The 24082-nt window shown below is 39.2% G+C and overlaps 1 long non-coding RNA gene across 1 annotated transcript; it reads left to right on the forward strand.

The window, feature by feature from the left end:
* Positions 1-1083: 1083 nt before the first annotated feature.
* LOC141634223 (uncharacterized) lies at positions 1084-2543 on the forward strand. The gene is made up of 3 exons (XR_012538976.1): positions 1084-1269; positions 1403-1447; positions 1640-2543. It is a non-coding gene; the product is annotated as an uncharacterized LOC141634223 (long non-coding RNA).
* Positions 2544-24082: the final 21539 nt, after the last annotated feature.

The raw sequence follows: 24082 nt of genomic DNA on the forward strand, positions 1-24082 counted from the left end.
GACGGAGTGAAACTCGCTATTAATGGCGATCGAAAACTCAATAAACAATTAAACCTGCATAAAAACAAAATAATAAGGAATGTAAGCACAGTGATAGTGGTGAAGACGAGATTAATCGGAGAAGACAGAAGGAAAAGTACGGATAAATTGAAACCACAAACTATTGAATCGAAAGTACCCGAGTTAATGGCGGATGGCGATTGACGAAGTGAAGCTCACTAATAATGGCGATCGAAAGCTCACCTTTAATGGCGATTAATCAAAGTGAAGATGAATTAATTAAGGACTAGTTGAAGAGACACCATGAGGAAGAAATAATTGGTGGATGGGAAGCTCACTAGTAATGGCGATCGATCGAAAGCTCACCTTTAATGGCGAAATTCGAGCTTAAGCAAGATGAATATGGTTTGAAGATAGAGAAAACGAAAAAGACTAAATGAAGGTGATGTATAGAATGTGTCGTTAGTTAGGAATAATAAAGGGGACAAGTGTCATAATCTGATGAATCTATAATACTCCCTCCATTCAACTCCACACTACCACTTTCTTTTTTCACGTTTGCCAACGCGTCTTTTACGCGCTAAATATCGTTAGCTACGTATTTGCGAAAAATATAAAAGTTAGATATTTTTAATGTACTCGTAAAGACGAATAAAACAAGATCCCACATGAATATATTTTCACTTATGTATTGGGAGAAAATTGAAATTGAATGTTTAACTATGAATAGTGTACAAAATAGATAATGGTAGTGTGGAGTTGAATGGAGGGAGTAGTTAAATCCAATGGTTTAGAAAGGGTTCAGCTGCCTCACCCTAAGAAGGGTGCCTCACGAGATTCATTATATATATATATATATATATATATATATATATATATATATATATATATATATATATATATATATATATATATAGGAGAGAGAGAGAGGGGCGGGATCTCATGAGTTTGGTTCTTATGGTGAGTTTGTGCTCACAAATCTCATCCATTGGATAAAACAAAATAGATGGCTCAGAATCTGAGATTGATTAAAATAAAAACACAAAGCCTGACATTAAAAAATCGCATTCGTATTTTGTTCTTCATTTCCTCTTAATATCGTCATCATCCTTGCCTTCATCCTCTATTTTCTACACCATTGTTGTATAATTTTCTCCCTCTCTTGCTCTAGTTTAATTATCAATTTTACCGGCTGTTAATAAAATTTCATGTGAATCTGAAATATTACAGCGAAGAAACGTTAAATCCGTCTGTTTCAATGGCGTTGAGGTTATCTGAAATTCTCATGTGTATAACACATACCAAATTACTAATTATTATAGCTAATTTTATATTTGATTCGAGTAATTTTAGGATTTTGACTCGTTATCTGTTGATAATTATCTTCAATTTTACTTCGCAGGTGGGGTTGTTGTTGTCTATGAGCTGAAAGTCGGACTCCTCCATGGTTAGCCCCTATTTAACCCTAATAATACTCTGTTTCAAAATTGATTTTCCTGCTAATTCGCGTATTTGATAACTAATTGGCACTGTTTGGTGTTAAACAGATGATGTAAATCGATTTCTCGTACGTTTACTATTGACGTTGTGATGATAAATATTAATAGTGGTTTGATACTCTACTGTGGTGGCTGAATAGGTGATAATTGACAAAGGTTGTCGGAGCTTGGAAAGTTAGGAGTCAGAATCTGGTTGGAGAAGATGGTCGAATTAAGCCTTGGTAGGTTGTTGTCGATGTGTGAGCGAATTGGCTACTGCCGCTGGTGTGAAATGGTTCGACCATGGTGACGACGGAGTCGGATTTTCTACTAGTTGACATGAGTAGTGGCTGCTTAATGGTGAGGGTGAGAGAAGACGGAGGCACGGTGGTTAATGGTAATGACTGAGATGGTGCGAGGTGCAAGGCACGCTGCTGCCATGGAGTCGAGCAGGTTGGTGCTGGTAAATGGGGGGCCGAACATTACTCGAGCATAAGAGGCGGAGTGTGAAACAGTCATATGTAGGGAAGGTGGAAGACGGGGCTGCTATGTCCTTTGGTCAAGCAGGCATGGTTGCTCAGTGTATGAATAGTACACAGGCGTATGTGGGAGGAGGCAGAGCCTATGGATTCTCAGCTCAAAGCTCAGACCAGTATCAAAGAGCTAATGCTCAAATGCTTCAACCAGCTGGACACTCTGTGTTTTGGTGCCGCACCTAACTGTGCTACTCCTGGTGGCAATGGGTTTGGTTTTCAGACGTCATTTATGCAGCAAATGGTGAACAAATCATAGCAAGAGCGATAAATGACAAATGTATATCTTGTGTTTGATCTGATCACATATACTGTAATTTCTAAGACATAAAGGTGGATAAATGGGATCAGTGTAATATGCGCCTCTCAAGTCTCAATTTGGTGTATAATGGTCCATGTTTGCAGCTGCTTTGCCTAAACAAAAACCCACTAGATTTACTTGGCCCACTTTGATTTGGTTCCACATTCTTAGGTGTCTTTTTTTACTTTGAACTATTTCCTACACTTTGGTAAATAAATTGGAGTTGGATTATGTGGCTGTGTGGTTCCGTGCTTAATAGTGATGGAGAGTTTGTCAATGTGTTACACGGTTTAATCTTTTTTGCGGTAAGTGTTCAATCAAGACCTTTAACTTATACTGTATATGATTTACCATTTCACTTGAGGACATTAGTGAAACAAAATTGCTCATAAAATGAAAGTATACGGAATTTTGTGTAAAAAAGTCCTACATGACAAAAAGATTGAAACAACACCAAAATCCTACAATAACACTAACAATAACACTACAATAACATCACAATAACACGAGAAAAAAAAAAGAGAAAAAAATCAAAGTAGTAAAAAAACTCAAAGTGACACCGGAATAACATCATAATAACACCAGAATAACAATACCATCAGAATAACAACACAATAACACGTGGTAAAAAAAAGTGTAAAAAAATTAAAGTAGTAAAAAAAATCAAAGTGACCCCGGAATAACATCATAATAACACCAGAATAACAATACCACAAGACTAACAACACAATAACATGTGGTAAAAAAAGAGTAAAAAAATCAAAATGACCCCGGATAACATCACAATACCACCAGAATAACAATACCACCAGAATAACAACACAATAACACGTGGTAAAAATAGAGTAAAAAATCAAAGTAGTAAAAAAAATCAAAGTGACACCGTAATAACATCACAATAACACCAGAATAACAGCACAATAACATGTGGTACAAAAAAGAGTAAAAAAATCAAAGTAGTAAAAAAAATCTAAGTGACACCGGAATAACATCACAATAACAACAGAATAACAATAACAACAGAATAACAGCACAATTACACATGGTAAAAAAAAATCAAAGTCGTAAAAAAAATAAAAAAAAAAAGCACAATAACAGCATAATAACATGAGGTAAAAAAATTAGAGTAATCCGAGAAAAATAAGTGGTAAAAAAATATAAAGAAAAAAAGGTAACATAATGAGAAAATTAGAGAAAAACATAAGAACTTAAGAATAACACTACAATAAGAGTGTGAGTACAAACTCACCATAAGAAACCAAACTCACAAGATCCCATATATATATATATATATATATATATATATATATATATAGTCTGTATTTAGTACTAATAGGATTGGTCTTTGTGGGTACGAGGTTGAAAATGTAATATAAAGTGTAATGATTGGGAAAGCAATTGTTATTCTTTGTCAAAGATGGTGGACTAGTATGTTGGTTATACAGTATATATGTATAAGCTTTGCAATGAATATAGAATTGGTCGGCCATTGGAATCACGGGCCTTTAGGCCAAGAGACTTTTGACCAAGGACCTTTAGACCGAGGGTTAGTTTGGGAAAAAGATTTCTGATTTGTTATGTTAAGTTAAGGAGGGCATTAAAGTTTGGTGTCAAGTTATTGTTCCTTGGATCTTTGGCTTGTGAGCGACATATCCTCGCGTAATCAGAGGTATAAGTGTACATTTAGAAAACCGTTGGTTAAAAGATTTTACATAGTAAAGGAACTGAACAAGGTATAAGGGTTACAGTTGCGGGTTGACAAATAAGGCAGTGTTGAGAGTACTTAAGTGTCGGTGTTAGAATGGCAATATAGAGTACGATATGTGCAACCATGACATGTTTTTAGCTTTTGTAGTTGATCTTCTATGTAATTGAAAGGGGTGATTTTGCTTGTGGAATTTCGTTGTTGGTAATGTGGTTTGTAGGTGCTGGTAGAGTTTTGTAGTATGACATGTGAGAAATTTATAATTGAGAACTCTGATAGAATATTGCACCCTTGATTTAAGGTTATGTTCTTGTGTTTCATGGGATGTTAGAATGATATTAGAATTTATTTAGAAGAGAATATATGGTAAGTTAGTGCTCATGGGTGTAATCATTATCGTTTAGAATGTATTTGGTTTTATGTTGTTTGAGGATGCGATGAGGGAGCAATTTTTTTCCATATCTAATTGATAAGGTGACTTAGGTTCCGTGGACGTAACCTTATTTTTAGGGGGGTAAGAAATATAATAGCCAGGAAATTTTGTTTAGTTTGTTAGTTAATAGCAACATTATGAATGGAAAGTGTTTGTGGAATAGCTAAAGTTGTTGTTACCATTTATGTAGTTAGGACTAATGGGGAGCAGAGTCAAATGTTACGTTATCGAGTTGTATTGAGGGTAGTAGGTGTGGTGTGATGTTGTGGGTAGTAGGTATGGTGTGTGTTACACTCCGGCACAAACCATGGGCCGAGAGCGGTCACTCACGGTAGTTTGTCAGGTTGTGTACATGACCCACAGATCAACACGGGTCCTTTCCTGCGCATTTTGTTCTCACCCATGCGCATCCCGAGAACCTTCCTAGGAGGTCACCCATCCTAAGACTACTCCCATCCAAGCACGCTTAACTGTGGAGTTCTTTTGCATGGATAACCAGAAAAGAAAGTGCACTTTGTTGATATGAGTAGTACTTTCAATCCCTTTAAGCACTAGTCAGATTTTAAGCTAATAAATGGACCTCTTCAAGGAGTTACCCCGCCCGAATAACGTCTTCGGTTCAGTGGAGTATCACAGTGTGAACTTCGGGGACGAAGTTCGTTTTAAGGGGGGAAGACTGTAATACCCTAGATTTTAGATGCGCACTCGATCGAGTGAGTAGTGCACTCGACCGAGTGGGTCTTAGTACTCAACCAAAATTTTAGTCATTGTGGGCTTCCTTATTCTTTTCTCCTTTTAAGGCCAACGACTATCTAAACCTATCCTCAAAACCCTAGCCTCCATTGTTCATTATTCAAACCCACCAAAAACACAAACTAGAGAGAGACGGGAGAAAACCCAAGATCTAGAACCTTCTAGTCTTTCCATCTACCATGTAAGTATCTCTAATCCTTTTATGTTCCTATTATGCATCTTTTGAGTCTTAATTATCCATGTAATTAGAGGTAGGGTCGTGCTTAAGCACATAAGGTTAAGATTAATATGTTAAATTGTAGATCTAGAAGTCCAACATTTGGACAAATTCGTAAGGCTGATTTTTCGTCTGATTTGGGGGTCTTAAATTCTTTATCTTTGAAAAGTTTAGTCATAGACTAAGGTTATTTCAAGTTTATTTTATGCTTGTAAAATGTCGTAGCTGGATTCCTTACGGTTTGTCCTCGGTTATTTGTTTATGAACATGTCGATAAAAGTCCGCGAGTTTGATTCTATTGTGGACAATGGTTCTAAAAACTAACTTGGGAGTCTAATATTTTATGGTTCTTTCTCATACATCAAATTTGGAGAGTCTATATGGTGGTAGGCTTTGGCTTTGCTCGAAATTGATTTGTTAAACTCGTTTTATAAGTAAATACTTTTTATGGGACAAATTCTGTCAGTTGTTGTAAATCTGCCTAGAAACCCTTAAAAAGTTTGGAATTTGGGAAAGTATCACGGTTTATGATTTCTAGCCAAGAGTCTTAGGGTCCCGATCCAATTGGCCTTGCATCTTTTCGACTTTTCTAAAATCAGTTATGAATTTTATAATGAGGCTGTTCTGTTTTGGAAAGTCATAAAAGTCGAGTTTGGTCTTTAAAGTTGGAATTACTTACAAGCCAGGATAAGTCTAGGCATGTGGATGAATTTTTTGATTGAGCATGTTGTAATTATAGATAATTATGCTATGTAGGTGCCGGATGTGTAAAGGATCGGTTTTGTTTGCTTGGTTCTTGGTTGTGGAGCACTTGTACTTGTTGCTAGCTTTGTAGAATTGCTAAATGGTAGGGTTTCCCTACTTGGTTCTAATTATTTAAATATAATTGTTTGTGTCTTGTGCCGTGTAAACGAGTCGTGTTGGTCCTTCTCTTTAGTTGTATTGATTCATGTGGTATGTGGTTTTGTGGTTGTTGTGATAGTCGGGTGTTGGTGTGTATGAGATTAGCTTGTGTCATGGTTACTCTTGAGATATGGTGTTTGGTGATCTAGTGAGGAGGTGTGTAAACCGACCTCACGCCCGAGATCGCTCCTTGGAGAGTCCCTCACCTCCTTCCACCTCCAAGAAGGATGTGCACATTAATGGTTCGGGTTACCGGGTTCGTGTTGTGATGCAGACTCACGTACTTCGTATTGCGATGCAAGTACCTCGGGCTGCGGTCCGGCAGGGGTTAATGACGGTGTTGCGATGCCGTCACCATGGCTATAATGAGATGGAAATGGATATGGCGTTGGGATATGTGATAGTGTGCTTGTGATATGAGTCATGAGATCCGAGTGTCATGTCGTTGGTCATAGTATGTTGAGAGTCATGATTATATGCATTTTGAGACTGGGTGTGTGTGTGTGTGTGTGTGTGTGTGTGTGTGTGACTGTGTAATTTTCACCGAATTTAACTGCGGTGTCCTGTGTTGATATATATGATATTTCCGGTCATATGGGGAGCAGTGTATGGCAGGTTTGCTTTGGTGTACGAGCGGGTTTTGGGCCGAGCATGGACTTGACGGAGCTTAGTTGAGTCACTTTATTAGAGGTGACATAGATCACATTAGAGTCACACATTTTATTATTGAGATTTATAATTTGTATAATTCATTCGTTTTGTAATAACATTTAAATCATTAATTGTAGTAAATATTTCCTTATTGGAGTTTTGATGCACTACCTCGAGAAATCGAGATGGTGATACTCTTGATTACCTTGCCCGGGTAATTGGGGGTGTTACAGTGGCATTGTCTTGCTGAATGATCTTTTTTTGTTTGATCCTTGAGGCCATTTGGTTTTGATTGCGGTTATAACGTAACCCTCTCAATTAGACATTGCCTCACAACTATTTTGGTATGCTCTCAATTGGTTTCACTTTTAATGTTCCTCTAGGTTTGTTTCTAGATCCCTTTCTTGCTGATACGGTTACTGTAAAGGGAAAGATTCCGATTTTACCATCAAATAAACAATTACCATCTCCATCAAATCTAGGTCTAGCAACCGCCGCCATAAAGATATTTTTGTGATAAATCTTTTTGATTGACATATTCTATGTGGCTTTTTTTCAGTACGCAAAATGTAATATCGATGAGTTAATCAAGTCATGTAAAACCATTTTTCGTCAATATGAACAACATCAAACATGGCTTCGAAAACTAAATTCCAATTTAAAGTACTAGAGCTAATTTTACCTAAAACCCAATGTATTCTAGCAATCTTGTTCTTATGTGATAAACATGGTCTACTTGAACTTGAATGGGGTCTTATCATTCCTTTTTGAACTAGTCTCCAAACAGTGGTTGTTGGGAAATCCATATTGTAGCAAGATCTCTAACATGCATTCTATCTTCTAAGGGGATGTCTCTTACTTTTTTCAAATCGATGATTCGTGTTTGTATTCTCCCTTTGTATTTTTTGTTGAGATTAACCACTTGGCCATCTTGGATTTGTGTGCTCACCATTTTCCACATCTTGCTAATGGTTGATACGTGCATTTTATATAGACTTTTTAGGTCCCTTATGCACATATTTCTATGCGATTCTCGTAGTTTTATATTACGAAATGCCCCGAATAATCTACTTTGGTTTTTTTGGCTTTAATTGTAGGAATGGACCCGGAAGTAGCGGAATTGAGCCTTTTATTGTCCCGTTAGCATGCATTAAGGAGATGGAAGAATTGGAGCGGAGATATTACCGCCTCGGGAAGCGTGAAGTGGTCTCGGAAGCTAAATCAATGAAGCAAGGAGCTGGTCAGTAGTGATTGACTCGATCGAAGACTTTTTCTGGCCTAACTGTTTGATCGAGAACTTGTGGATGGGGAGCAGTGTTCGATCGAGACCCTGCTGAGCTCGATCGAGAAGTGGGATTTTGAAGTTCCTTGATCGAGTATGTTAAGTACTCGATCGCGAGGTTTTGCTGAGGATTTGTTCGATCGAGGAGAATTAAGTTGCTCGATCGAGAGGCTTTCTATCAGTACGCGAGATTTTATCGCGTGAACTTATTTATTTTGTTAAAGTGCGTGTTTAATAAATATCTTTCCTATATAAAGGAAAGACGTCATTAGGTTTAGCTTATATTTTAATCATATTTGAATCTCATACTTTACTCTTAAGTATTAAGCAGACACTTTTCTTCTCTTGTTAAACGTTACTTTGCTCTTCATTTTCCGGATCCGAATCTTTGTAATCTTTCTTTCTCTCTTTTATTCAAGATTTATTTCTCCTTTGCATACCTTTAATCCTTGCTTTTAATTTCTATTTTAATTAGTTTTGTTATTAGTTTATGTTATATCTTCTTAATCATCTCTCTATAATGTTTATTATTGCTCTATTAATCTTTATTAGTTTTATTATCGTCATGAGTAGCTAAATCCCTTAGAGCATCCGCAAAGGTGGGATTTTAGCTCCCCATTTGCCTTCTCTCTCTTCAAATGGGCCTCTTCATTGTTGCACCAAGCTCCCCAAATGTTAGGGTTCCTCTACTTTTAGAGGAGGTTCCCAAAAGAAAAAGTAAGGCAAATTGATGTGCCTTTTGGGAGGTTCCCATATCTTTTATATATATATATATATATATATATATATATATATATATATATATATATATATATATATATATATATATATATATATATATATATATATATATATATATATATATATATATATATATATATATATATATATATATATATATATATATATATATATATATATATAATATTGAAACGCTATGGATGCGCCATGTGTCCCACACAGCCTTAATGACAAACATTTATTACAGCTAATCATTTAATATGAACATAATAAATGTAGCATAAATCAGCAAATATTAATTATAATTTAATAAATTTTATTATAAAATTACATTAAATAATTACGTTGATTTAATTCTAAATTTACTAAAAAACTATTTTGATAAAAATTCTAAATTGTAAATAAAAACGTTCATTGTGAAAAATGCTTTCAATCGAGTATAATTTTCATTATATTTATTAACATATTTTGATATGTCGAGATGATCAACGTGAGTATCTTATAATGTTTTACATTTACGTAAAAAAACATTTTGAGAAAGTTATAAAAGTTAGACCATTAATTTTATTAAGAAAAATATATTTTGAAGAGTCATTTGACACGGCTATCGCAACCCTATCAAAGATAAAACCTAACGGTCTCAACTAAAATGTAGTAGAGGCAGTCGAGTATCGAATCCACAGGGAGGTAACGTAATTATAACTGTCTATTTCTAATCCTATGGTAACAATTGGTGTTGATTGAATTTTTGGTTTCTAAACTACGAAAATTAAGGGGAAGAGAAATAAAGTAGAGAGCAGTAAGAGCAGGAAAATAATTTAAAACTATCAATAAGAGAGAGACATGTCGGGAATTCGGTTCACTACGGTAACCCAACAACTCGGCAGTGAATGACTCAAACGAACTAATATGAGACGGATGTTAGAAGGTCCTTTCGGTCCACTTCCTACCCTAAAATACCACTAACTTAACTTTCGTCCTCATTAGGGTAGTCTACTGTTTATAGCAGGCCTATTTAGTCCAATCTTTCGATCCAGGATTAATTGTAGCTTGATTTAATGGGTGACATAGAAGCGTGCACTCAACTAGGTCGGAATTACGGTTAAATTGCTATAGTGATGTGGTCTTTCAATCAATTCGTCCAATTCATTCACTACGTCGTCATTTTTCTACCGCAGATCCCCTAATCCCAACATGAAAGGGGTTTAGCTACTCATGTTCGTAATTAATCTAACAGCAAATAAATTTCCAGCAGAAGACATAATGAAATAATAATAAAATGCAATAACGGAAATTAGGGCAAGGAAGAATGATAACATAAACAAGAAATAAAAGCAACAAGTGATTATTAATAATAAAGAGAAAGGAAAGATTACAATCTGAGCGAATCCGGCGTAAAGAACACTGAATCCGAGCAGCCAATAATCCGAAAATAAAAGTAACAGTGAAGGCAAAGCTACGTACTAAGGGTTTGATAGTTTTCTAGTGTAAAATATAATAAAAAGGAGATGCTATTAACCTAGTAAATCCTCGGTTAAATAGCTAAAGCAACCAAGAGTTTATGCGGAAAAGTAAAACAAGGACTGATTAAAGCCCATAATGTCGAAAACCTCTCGATCGAGTAGGCAAAACCACTCGATCGACCAACATCTCAGCAGAAGTTCCTCGATCGACCAAAAGGTCACTCGATCGAGGACTTGGTCTTGTGCAGCTTACTCGATCGACTAAGAAGTAGCTCGATCGAGCATCAAGGGGTCTGGAAACCACTCGATCGACCAGCAAACAACTCGATCGAGCACTTTTATCCTCAATTCAGCTCACGTCTTCACCCAATTGCCTCGTAGTGCATGCCACGACGCTTCCAAGTGCGGTACTCTACTCTGGGACAATCCCGTCTCCTTTAAATGCATGCAAAAAGGGCAAAAAGGGATATGGTTCCACCACTTTCGCGATCATTCCTACAAAAAGGACAAAATACACCAAAGTAGCCAATTCGGGGCAAAATACTATAAAAACAGTATAAAAATGCATAGAAATACGTGCTGAAATAGGCCAAAAAGACTATATATTAGGCACGTATCAAATTTCCCCAAACCAAACCTTTACTCGCCCTCGAGTAAACTCAAAACTAAACTAATGGAATGGAAATGATAACTCAGAGCTAGCTTAACTTGTCTACTTGAACCAATTTAATGCAACAAAAATCAACATTAAAGCCAAGCGAACGACGCAAACGAATTATAAGCTGTTTAGAAATAAAGATGACATATCGACCTTGCAAGACCAACAAAACTGGACTCTCACGCGGTCACTCTTCTCTCATGAAGCAAAGGGCGAATGTAAAATGTAGAAGAGAGAAGAAAAGACAGTCACTCACCTAACTGCGACCTACATAACATGCATGCAACAAAAATGAAAGACAATTCAAGTACTAATGCACACACTCCAACCAATAATGTCCGTCACAGCCGAGGGTATGCAAAAAATATGGGAATAGTGAGGTTCAGGTGAGAAAAGGCAAAACAAGTTATGGAAATGTGGAGGTAAGAGCGTCAAGCTAGTTCCTAACAGGACCATAATGAAACCATCCGGATCTCAAACTGACTGAAAAACTAAGTACTAGTGCCCTTCACTTGGCACAAAACTCACTATACTCAAAGCACAATCTCCTCAAAAAATATAGGATAGAACGGAGGAGTCAGACGGTTACAAACTTCCCTTTTTAAAGACACCGTCTGAAACAACTAACTGAAAAACAACTCTTGTCGATTGTACATCTTCGAACATCTTCTCAACTCTGACAAGAGGGTACAACTTTTTACACAATTTCTCTTTCTTTCTTTTTCATATCAGCTCTTTTTTTCCTATTTTTCATGTATATTTTTTTTTCTTTCTTTTTTCTTTCACATTTCCTTCTTTTTTTTTCCTTTTTTTTTCAATACCTTTTTTTCTCTTTTTCCTCCTTCCTTAATACAAACACCAACTCCCAACAAGAACGACAGGCCAAACTGCAGTGGAAAACATACCACAAAAGGACAAACTAACTAGCTTGACTAGGCAGGCTTAGTTTGGAATGTAGCTAATGGGTCAAAAAGGCAAGTTTTGGCTAATGTGGAGCTAAGTGGGTGAAAAATATAAAGAAAGGGGAATTTGCAAGACCCTCCCTGCATGTGACACCAACCACAAACCCGAATATGTGCATTTGACGAGAAATCGAATGTCATAAATGTGCAAATGAGACAAACATGCTATGCAAGGAGTACTACTCTCAAAATTCCTAATGAACTGGTCATGAATGTCACCAGTTATGGCTCTAAAACTCAGAATTTTTAAGTAGTTTGCCACTTTATAGGTCAAGTCTAAACAGTCAGCTATTATTTGAACAGAAATTCGTAGATTATGCGTATGACAAGGCTAAAGACTATCAATAAAAGTGCAAGGCTCAAGTAATATGACAAGTTATAGTGCAATTTCATCACGGGAATCTACCGTTCCGACTCAACCTATATGCAAAAATAAACGTGAATCTGTTTGAATTTTTTGAAATTTTCTAATTTTTTGATTTTTTTTTTATTTTTATTGAAAATAAACAACAATGCAGGCAAGAAATTAAACGTGAATGAAAAACAAATGCAGATGCAGACTCAAAAGGATGCAATACCCTCCCCAAACCAAAACGGACAACGCCCTCGTTGTCCTCCAGCATACACCAGCAGAAAGATTGGGGATGGGAGTATACAACCAGCAAAAATAAAAATAAAGGAGACAAAAAATGAAAAGAGTAATGTACATACAAAAGAGAACTTCCCCAAACCAGCCAGAAAACTGGGGAAGTGAGTAGACCAGTAGCTACTCGTCGTCGGCACCGCCGTCTCCTAGGTACTCCGACTCGACAAAACGGTCTCCCAAACCAAAGAACAGACAAGGTGGAAACTCGATCGTCATCTCTCAGTGATCCTCCGGACCGGTGTGTGAACGGAGGATCGCTCCTCCTCTCTGCGGCTCGTGTGCCGCCGCTCGGCCCCAGAATCGCACCTCTCGTGCTACCGGTGTCTCCTCCGACTCCTCCTCTGAGTCAGAAGGTAGTGGAGGGTAACCGTCCGCTGGGTATCGGTAGAAGGAGGGATGTGGCCACCCCTCTGGAATCGGTCGCCGTGCTCGGATGTGGTACTCGTAGAGCGGGAATACAGCCAAAGCCATATCCCGTCTCATCTCAGTAATGTACCTGCACATATCCAAAATCAAGGCATCACGACGCCCTTGGTCCATGACCTCGGGCGCCCCTAAAACAGAAGGGCAGACAAAATTGGCCGGAAAGGCCGGATCGGAAGGAGGTGGGGTGAGTGAAGGTGTAGGTGTGGGAGTCTCCAGTGGGTCCGATCTGAGTCCTGGTCCGAGTCCGGGGGCGAGTCTGAGCCTGAGAGCTAGAAGATGCTCCGGCCTCCCGCTTCCTCTTCCTAGAAGAAGAAGTAGGGGTGAAGGTAAGGTGGTAGGTAGGTGGAGGTGGCCTCGCTCCCTCAGCAGCAGACGGGAGCGGTAAGAGTGGAGGAAGGGTAGAGCACGGCAAGGTAACAGACGTGGAACCGCAAATCTTCCACGTCCTCGCGCTCCCCTTCGCCTTTGGGAACCAGGCGAAGTCGGTCATGGCTCCTAGGTCAAGGTAAGCCATCCTATCGGGTGCAGTAAGTCCAGGCTCAGTGGGGTAAAGGTGGCGGGCAATCCTAGTCACTAGCCCGCCGCAGACAACAGCGGTCTTGACCCGAGTCCCAATTCCGTTCCAATGCTGAGCTACTAGATAGGCAATGTTTAGAATAAACGGGTACCGTAGTCAATGTTGAGGTACCCCGCGAGAATCGCTAGCTCAGTGTTGGTCACGTTATTGGGCTCAGGTCGCCCAAAGATGGTCTCTCCTATCAGACGCAAGTAGTAACGGGGGGCAGGTAAGTGAACGTGAGCTCCCTTCCGTGAGGGGAAGGGGGTGTGAGAAAGTGCAGCCCAAAGTGGCTGAAGGAGGTCTCGAGGTGGGTCGGTGGGACCGTCACTAACTAGGCCTAAAACCTGCCCGAACCGGGCCAAAGTCCAGTGGTGCGACTCATTGCGGAGTCGAAAGTGAATGCAAGAACTGGAGTGGTAAGCATCGTAAGAGTCGGTGTCAAAAGAATAGGAGCTGAAAAACTCGTATGTAGGGGTACGAATAGTAGCTTCCTGCATGGTGATCAGACCCGACATACCCGTCCCGTTCAACAAACTACAGACCTCCTCGTAAATTCCTAAGGTCTCTAGGTCAGTCCGTGCAAGGAAACGGGTGGAGGAGAGGGGGCAACGAAGTAAAGCGGCTAACCGAGTCCGGTGGTCCGCCGAAGTAAAACGTCTGTGGGCATCCGCGGTAAAGGGGTGAGAGTGCCCTCTCCCGTAACATCACCTCGAAGGGCCGAAGTGATGGCTAATCGGCTAGCCTGCGATGTGGCCTCGGTGGCGGATACCAGGCGTCGGGAAACGAGGGGTGAGTCCTCATCCCGATGGAGAAGGGCCTGGGAGGAGTGGTGGCTGGTGTAGCTCGAACCGAGCTCCCGAGCTAGCCGAGGTGTAAACCGTCCCTGCAAACAAACAAGGAGAACTGGCTGCGGTGGTGACTAGGGTGAAGTAGTGGTGACAGGGGGACCACCGACTCGCTCACGGGATGGGGAGGACGTACTAGTAGAAGGCAAAGAACTAGCATCCATCCCGCAATCAAATCAAGGGACTAAATAAGAAAGAACGGCTGCTAATCGTGGCTAAAATAACGCGTTAACCAAATGTGACAACAGATGTAAGTCCCTAAAAGTCGAAAAAATCGACTCTACAGCAAGCAAAACCCCAACAATTCCTCTGGATTTTCGAATTGGCAGCAAGTGAATGGTGATAAAGTGACAAAATAATGACTCACAGTACAAGATTCCCAATGATTTACAGCATGTAATGGCGATAGGGGACGGAAAACAGATAACAGCAGCAACAAGTAGGCAAGAACTGCAGTTAGACAAAGCATGGCAGCATAAAAAAAACGTCTAGCAGTCGAAAAATTCGACTGAGAAGCCCTAGTCGCGGAATCTTGCGCAAATTTCGAATTAAACATGTAACAACAGCGAGGAATTGCGATAAGATCGTCAACAAGCTAATTAAGGGTGTATAAACACAATGAAATCGAAAAAATTCGACTAGACATGGATTTTTCGAACCCTAATTCAAATTCACCTCATGAAATTCGAATTAATCGAAGAGAAAATGCAAAGAGTGTGAATGAGACACTTACTTGATGAAGATGATCCTATAAAAGCAATTAAACTTCAAATAAACAAGTGACAAAGGCGGATTTTAATCAAAAAAAAAAACCGCAAACCCTAATTCCCTTTAAAAACAGTGAAGATGAACACAAATAGAGGGAAAAACAAGGGGCTATTGAAGATTAAAGTGCTAGCAATGGAATGTAGGTGACGGATTTGGTGATTTTGGGCAAGAAAATGGGGATTTGGGGGAGTGAAAATCGCAATTAGGGAGGGGGTTAGACGGAATTAGGGTGAACTAAAGATAGAATTAGGAAAATAAGAGTTTTAAGAAAGAAAACTCCCGTGTCCACTGTTCATTTCACTCGATCGAGTGGTTTTAATCACTCGATCGAGGACTTTTGATGTCCCCTCTGCTCGATCGAGTAAGCATCCCCTCGATCAACCTGTTCCTCTTTGGCCTTTCTCGATCGAGTAACCAGACAGCTCGATCGACCCAATTTCCACTCGATCGAGTACAAAAAGTACTCGATCGAGGACTTCCTCTTGTAGACTCTTTGAATTTCCGTCTTTACTTCCTCGAAATGCGTGAAACTTCCCCAAACCTGCATAAACACATCCAAACACATCCCAAAATACCAAATACGCAGAAAGTACAGTCTATAGTCTTAGCCTATGCTAAAAAATTGTCTAACTAATTGTCCTAATTAAAACGTAATAAAGCAAAGTTTAAAGAATTTCAACGAATTGTCTATTACAAATTGTTACACGGGGCATTTCCCCGTTTAATCCTCATCAGCTTTCAGTAGCCACTTTGTGGGCTTCTGACTGGAGGACGTCACCTCAGCGATACTGACCGACCTCTTCATCTTCCATGAGCTTGAATCGCTATTTGCAATAGTAGGAGGAATGTAGTTCCAATCTATGTAAGTTCGAACTTTCTTCGTTCTCGCTCCTCTGTCATCCTCTTTGGCATCCTTGCTGCCACTTTGATTGATAATGGCCACACCATGTCCTTTGACAGTCCCATCCTCGCTTTCATCCGCACTGCGGAAGGACAACAGACGAACTTGCCTCCTTCTTGCTCTCAATCTGAGGCGGAGGGTTAACAATAACAGCAATATTTTCCAAATTTTCATCTGGAGCGTCAACATTAGGGACAATAGAAGAAAGAGCATTGCAAGGTTGAACTTGCATGGGAGCTCTCCGGAACTTGGACTGATGAAAAATCAGCTCCTCATCCCCTACCTGAAATGTCAAAGTCTTCCCACTAACGTCTATCACTGCACGGGCAGTGGACAGAAATGGTCTCCCTAAAATAATAGGGTTGTGTGCATCTTCGGGGATATCTAAGACGACAAAATCGACGGGAATAAAGAACTTCCCGATCTGAACAGGTACGTCTTCTGCTACACCTAGTGGCCGTGATAGACTACGGTCGGCCATCTGGACATTCATGTTGGTGCAACTCAGTTTTGTCAAACCAAGTCTCTTAGCCAGAGACAAAGGTAGGACACTTACGCTAGCGCCTAGGTCGCATAACGCATTATCAATCAACTGCATACCGATGTGACACGGAATCGAAAAACTACCCGGGTCTGATTGCTTAGGGGGTAACTTATTTTGAAATAGGGCTGACCCCACCTCAGTCAAAGCTACGGTCTCACTATCATTAATAGTCCTCTTACGTGCTAAAATTTCTTTCATGAACTTTAAATAAGAGGGTACCTTAGTCAGCAATTCAGTGAACAACACGGAAACTTCCAAGCTCTTCAAAAGTTCAACAAATTTGCCAAACTGTTGATTAACCTTGGTATTCTGCAGCCGCCTTAGGATGGGAACCGTGATTGGTATCTCGAGTCCCTTGTTTCTCGCCTCCAAAGTGTCTTCCGGAGCAAGTTCAGTATCCTTTGAACGCTTCTTACCTCTTGAACGAGGTCTTTCCGGTAATTATTCGCTTAAACGAGCACTAGCAGGCTCTCGTATAAGCTTCCCGTCATCAATACTGTTCGATCGACCAGTTTCCTCACTCGATCGAGCATTTTCTTCAAGCAACTTCCGATCGATCGAGCAACATTCCCACTCGATCGACCATCTTCACTTCTGTTCACTCGATCGAGCGGAGGACTACTCGATCGAGGGTCGTCTTCACCATTTCCACTCGATCGAACACCGATTTGATCGATCGAGTAACTCATTTGTCGTGAGCCCTTTTCTCTTAACGAACACTGTTCACCATCGGTGAGAGCTTCCTCGGGTCCGATTCTGTACTTCCGGTCCCTCATAAGAAAGACCGCTTCTCAATTCTATCAAATTTACCGTCTCATTTGGGTTCTTCTCATTTTGAGTCGGTAAATGACCCGGCTTCCTCGAAGATTGATTTGCAGCAAGTTGGGCAACTTGAGTCTCAAGTGCCTTGAATGCCGTGTCCTTCTGTTGTAATTGCTTTGCAATGGACTGCATCATGGACTTTAACTCACCCATCTCACTCACCCCACTAGATGACGAAGCACCTTGGTTAGGAGGGTTGAAAGACGAGCTTCGATAGCCTTATTGGTTCTTATGCGGTGGGATATACGGTTCTTCTTCGCCGATTCGGAGGAGGAGTAGGATTGTGCACGTTTTGGCTTGTCCACCTCAAATTGGGATGGACATTTGGCTCGTAATAGGTGTTATTCTCGCACTGTAATGTTGAAAGGCGACACTCGCTCATAAGGACTAGGACAATAATCGAGACATGTCCATCTCCCCCACACCTTGTACAGGCACGAAAGGACCGTCATCATAGCATTAACCTGGTACATTCCTCCCTTGAGAGCTCCCCCTAGTTCATACTTGTCAAACCTCGCGGTAAGGGCTTCTAATGCAGCTACTGAGGAGGATTCAGCGGCTCTCCGTTGGTTTCCCATATTCGGCCTTATGAGTGGCCAAATCGTCTATGATCTTCCATCCCTTGGTCGCTCCCAAATTGTCAGCAAATCGACCATTGGCTGCAGCGTCTAAAATAGCCCTCTGATCGTCATATAAACCATTGTAAAAATGGTTGCACAAGCTCCACTTTTCGAAACCGTGGTGCGGTATGGTTCGCACTAGTTTCTTAAATCGAAGCCATGCCTCATGAAAGTTCTCGTCAGGCCCTTGTTTAAAGCTCGTTATCTGAGCTCTAATGGCGATAGTCCTCGATGCAGAGAAGTACTTCTTATAGAACGCTAAAGCCAGTGAACTCCAGTCAGTTATACTGTGAGCAGCTCGGTCCAAATCCCTATACCACTCCCTTGTAGCATCGCGGAGTGAGAAGATGAACATGGTCTCTTTTATCTGATCTGGTGTCACGCCAGTGGGAGGAGGTATGGAGCAGCAGTAATCAATAAAAGTCTCCATATGCTGAGCTGCATCTTCAGTGGCAGCTCCTCCGAACTGATTTCTCTCGATCATGCTAATATAGGCAGGCTTTGGTTCGAATTTTCTTGCCTCCCCTGGTAAGGCAAACCCCTTATAGAGATTGTCAGCCGTGGGCTCGGAGTGACTAGCAATGGTTGCTTCCTCAGTCATTTCGGGAAAATCTGGGAAAGTAATAGATTCAACTGATGAATTGGAATCTGGAGAAGACGGTGGATTCTCCTCGAAAAGCTCGTTCTCGTAATAGCTAGAACGAGAACCAGACTCTTCCTCTGCCTGTTGTTCTTGAAATAGTCTCCTCTTTACGTGCAAGGATCTTTCAATCTCAGGATTGAACGGTAGTAGTGGACCACCCTGCGACCTGCGCATAAGAAGAAACTACAGACAAGTGTAAGAATAGTCTAAGGAACGATGTTCCTTAAACTAAAAGAAGAATTAAAAATAAAACAGCTAGTAAATTGAACAATTGCCTCCCCGGCAACGGCGCCAAAATTTGACACGGCTATCGCAACCCTATCAAAGATAAAACCTAACGGTCTCAACTAAAATGTAGTAGAGGCAGTCGAGTATCGAATCCACAGGGAGGTAACGTAATTATAACTGTCTATTTCTAATCCTATGGTAACAATTGGTGTTGATTGAATTTTTGGTTTCTAAACTACGAAAATTAAGGGGAAGAGAAATAAAGTAGAGAGCAGTAAGAGCAGGAAAATAATTTAAAACTATCAATAAGAGAGACATGTCGGGAATTCGGTTCACTACGGTAACCCAACAACTCGGCAGTGAATGACTCAAACGAACTAATATGAGACGGATGTTAGAAGGTCCTTTCGGTCCACTTCCTACCCTAAAATACCACTAACTTAACTTTCGTCCTCATTAGGGTAGTCTCCTGTTTATAGCAGGCCTATTTAGTCCAATCTTTCGATCCAGGATTAATTGTAGCCAGTTTAATGGGTGACATAGAAGCGTGCACTCAACTAGGTCGGGAATTACAGTTAAATTGCTATAGTGACAGGGTCTTTTAATCAATTCGTCCAATTCATTCACTACGTCGTCATTTTTCTACCGCAGATCCCCTAATCCCAACATGAAAGGGGTTTAGCTACTCATGTTCGTAATTAATCTAACAGCAAATAAATTTCCAGCAGAAGACATAATGAAATAATAATAAAATGCAATAACGGAAATTAGGGCAAGGAAGAATGATAACATAAACAAGAAATAAAAGCAACAAGTGATTATTAATAATAAAGAGAAAGGAAAGATTACAATCTGAGCGAATCCGGCGTAAAGAACACTGAATCCGAGCAGCCAATAATCCGAAAATAAAAGTAACAGTGAAGGCAAAGCTACGTACTAAGGGTTTGATAGTTTTCTAGTGTAAAAGATAATAAAAAGGAGATGCTATTAACCTAGTAAATCCTCGGTTAAATAGCTAAAGCAACCAAGAGTTTATGCGAAAAAGTAAAACATGGACTGATTAAAGCCCATAATGTCGAAAACCTCTCGATCGAGTAGGCAAAACCACTCGATCGACCAACATCTCAGCAGAAGTTCCTCGATCGACCAAAAGGTCACTCGATCGAGGACTTGGTCTTGTGCAGCTTACTCGATCGACTAAGAAGTAGCTCGATCGAGCATCAGGGGGTCTGGAAACCACTCGATCGACCAGCAAACAACTCGATCGAGCACTTTTATCCTCAATTCAGCTCACGTCTTCACCCAATTGCCTCGTAGTGCGTGCCACGACGCTTCCAAGTGCGGTACTCTACTCTGGGACAATCCCGTCTCCTCTAAATGCATGCAAAAAGGGCAAAAAGGGATATGGTTCCACCACTTTCGCGATCATTCCTACAAAAAGGACAAAATACACCAAAGTAGCCAATTCGGGGCAAAATACTATAAAAACAGTATAAAAATGCATACAAATACGTGCTAAAATAGGCCAAAAAGACTATATATTAGGCACGTATCATCATTGTATTTACTAAAAACAAAACTTAAAAAAAAGTACTAAGATATAAGTTTTTATAGTGTGGGAACGAAAAAATTATATTGCGACAAAATGAATACATATGAGATTTTGAGAGATTTAAATACTGTGATAACGAGTATGTATGTACACAGTGATCACGAGTGTGTTTGAATAATTAAAAGAAAAGTAATGATTATTAAGTAATATAATATTACATAGGGTTTTTCTACGTGGTACTGTGTGTTTTCGCATTCTACGTGGTACCCCTATATTTTTGAAAATATAAGTGGTATCCCTAAATTAGTAAAATGTTCTAAAAATCTCCAATCTACTAAAAATCACGTTTTTAATATGTTAGATTTTGTAAAGAAAATATGTTTACAATTGAGTAAACGCTGTTTATGTTAATGACATGACAAATTATTGCCAAAAAATCAATATAAAATTATAAATTAAACATTTAAAAGAGGCGGATTAAAGAAGTTTGGGATATTAATATGTTTTTATCATGTTTAGGGGTACCACGGGTATTTTTAAAAAGCGAGGGGTATCACGTAGAATTCGAATAAATACAAGGGTATCATGTAGAAAAACCCTATTATATAAACAACATGAAAAAGTAGAATGCACATTACATTTTCCTTTAATATCTTTAGTTAAATATGTATACTCAAGAATAAAACATTAGTTATGACTAACTAGATATTACTCTTATTTAAATATTTTATATGTTATCTTATAAAAATAATATTTGAGAAAGTTCAAGCTATTTTATTTACGGTAAACTCTTAAACATCGTTACATATAGTTGTTAAAAAAAAGGTGCAAATTTCTTATAGATATGTTTGACACATAGCACATGTAAGACACAACCAAAACATTTGAATAAGTTTAGTTTGGGGAATATATGTTTGATACATAAATATCAAACGTTTTAAAATTTTAACTGATTTGAAACATAACGTATCGTGAAATGATATAACTTGATACCTTAATGTTGATTGTTGCATTATTCGAATAAATTTTATTTTAATTAATGTGATATTTTATCAGTTAATTTTGTTTTTTTGTAAAACGGTGATCATGCGTAATTAACTATAACTATGTATTAGTTTTAATTAAAATTATATGTATTTTATTTTAAAACACTGAACTTAAACCTAAAAAAAACTGAGAAAATAAAAAAAAAATTATTTATAGGTAAAAATATTAAAGGTTATATATGAATTATATTATTTTCCTTCAATTATAATAATAATATTTAAAAACAGGTCACGGGAAGCGCGGGATACTACCTAGTTTTGTATGTAAATTTATGTTGTTGGGGAACCTCATTATTGCAAAGATGTAGTTATGAAATGGGGAGGGTAGATGAAAAAGTTAGTGGAAAATGAGGTGGACGAATAAGAAAATGAGAGATAAAATATGGGGCACCTCACCTTTGCGGATGCTCTTAGTGCTAGGATTAGGGGAGCCATGATAGTAAAGCAATAATGTCATAATTAGATTAGACGGTTTTGATTATGAGAATTGATTCATAGCAATATAATTGTAATCGTTTAGTTGAGTGCAGGCTTCTAAACTAGTTAATTGACACGGCTATCGCAACCCTATCAAAGATAAAACCTAACGGTCTCAACTAAAATGTAGCAGAGGCAGTCGAGTATCGAATCCACAGGGAGGTAACGTAACTATAGCTGTCTATTTCTAATCCTACGGTAACAATTGGGGGTTGTTTGAATTTTATTCTAAACTACGAAGTTGAAAGGAAAGAGAAATAGGGCAAAGAGTGAACAAAGCAATAAAATATGATTAAACTATCAGGAAGAGAGGGACATGCCGGGATTTCGGTTCACTACGGTAGTCCAATAACTCAGCAGTAAATGACTCAGACGAACTAATGTGAGACGGATGTTAAAAGGTCCTTTCGGTCCACTTTCTATCCTAAAATACCACTAACTTAACTTTCGTCCTCATTAGGGTAGTCTACTGTTTATAGCAGGCCTATTTAGTCCAATCTTTCGATCCAGGATTAATTTTAGCCAGTTTAATGGGTGACATAGAAGCGTGCACTCAACTAGGTCGGGAATTACAGTTAAATTGCTATAGTGACAGAGTCTCTTAATCAGTTCATCTAATTCATTCACTACATCGTCATTTTCCTACCGCAGATTCCCTAATCCCAACATGAAGGGGTTTAGCTACTCATGCTCGTAATTAAACTAACAGCAGACAAATTCCCAGCAGAAAACATAATGAATAAACAATAAAATGCAATAAAGGAAATTAGGGCAAAGGAGAACGATAACATAAACAAGAAATTAAAGCAACAAATGATTATTATCAATAAAGAGAAAGGAAGGATTACAATCTGAGCGAATCCGGCGTAAAGAACATTGAATCCGAGCAATAATAATCCGAAAATAAAAGTAACAGTGGAGAGGGCAAAATAACGTAGCAAGGTACAAAGAGAAAGTTTGATAGTATGAAAGATAGTAAAAAGAGATGCTAATAACCTAGTAAATCCTAGGTTAAATAGCAAAACAAACAAAGAGTTTAGCGAAATAATTAAACACACGGACTGAATTAAAGCCCATTAGGACGAAACCACTCGATCGAGTGGTTTAATACACTCGATCGACCAACTTCCCAGCAAACATTACTCGATCGACCATCAGGTTACTCGATCGAGGACTTGGTCTGGTGCAGCTTACTCGATCGACTGGGAAGCCTCTCGATCGAGCATCAGGGGGTGTAGGAACCACTCGATCGACTGGTAAACCTCTCGATCGAGTGACTATGTCTTCATTTCAGCTCACGTCTTCACCCAAGTGCCTCGTAGTATGTGCCACGACGCTTCCAAGTGCAGTATCTTACTCTGGGACAATCCCGTCTCCTCTAAATGCATGCAAAAAGGACAAAAAGGGGTATGGTTCCACTACTTTCGCGATCATTCCTACAAAAAGGACAAAATACACCAAAGTAGCCAATTCGGGGCAAAATACCATAAAAACAGTATAGAAATGCATAGAAATACGTGCTGAAATAGGCCAAAAAGACTATACATTAGGCACGTATCAAATCTCCCCAAACCAAACCCTTACTCGCCCTCGAGTAAACTCAAAACTAAACTAATGGAACGGAAATGATAACTCAGAGCTAGCTTAACTTGTCTACTTGAACCAATTTAATGCAACAAAAATCAACAGTTAAGGCCAAGGAGTCAATACGCAAACGAATTATGGGCTGTTCAGAAATAAAGCTGACCTATCGACCTTGCAAGACCAACAAAACTGGACTCTCACGTGGTCACTCTTCTCTCATGAAGCAAAGGGCAAATGTATTATGTAAAAGAGAGAAGAAAAGACAGTCACTCACCTAACTGCGACCTACATAGCATGCATGCAACAAAAATGAAAGACAATTCAAGTACTAATGCACACAC

The sequence above is a fragment of the Silene latifolia genome, chromosome Y (assembly GCF_048544455.1).
Source record: "Silene latifolia isolate original U9 population chromosome Y, ASM4854445v1, whole genome shotgun sequence".
Lineage (NCBI taxonomy): Eukaryota > Viridiplantae > Streptophyta > Magnoliopsida > Caryophyllales > Caryophyllaceae > Silene > Silene latifolia.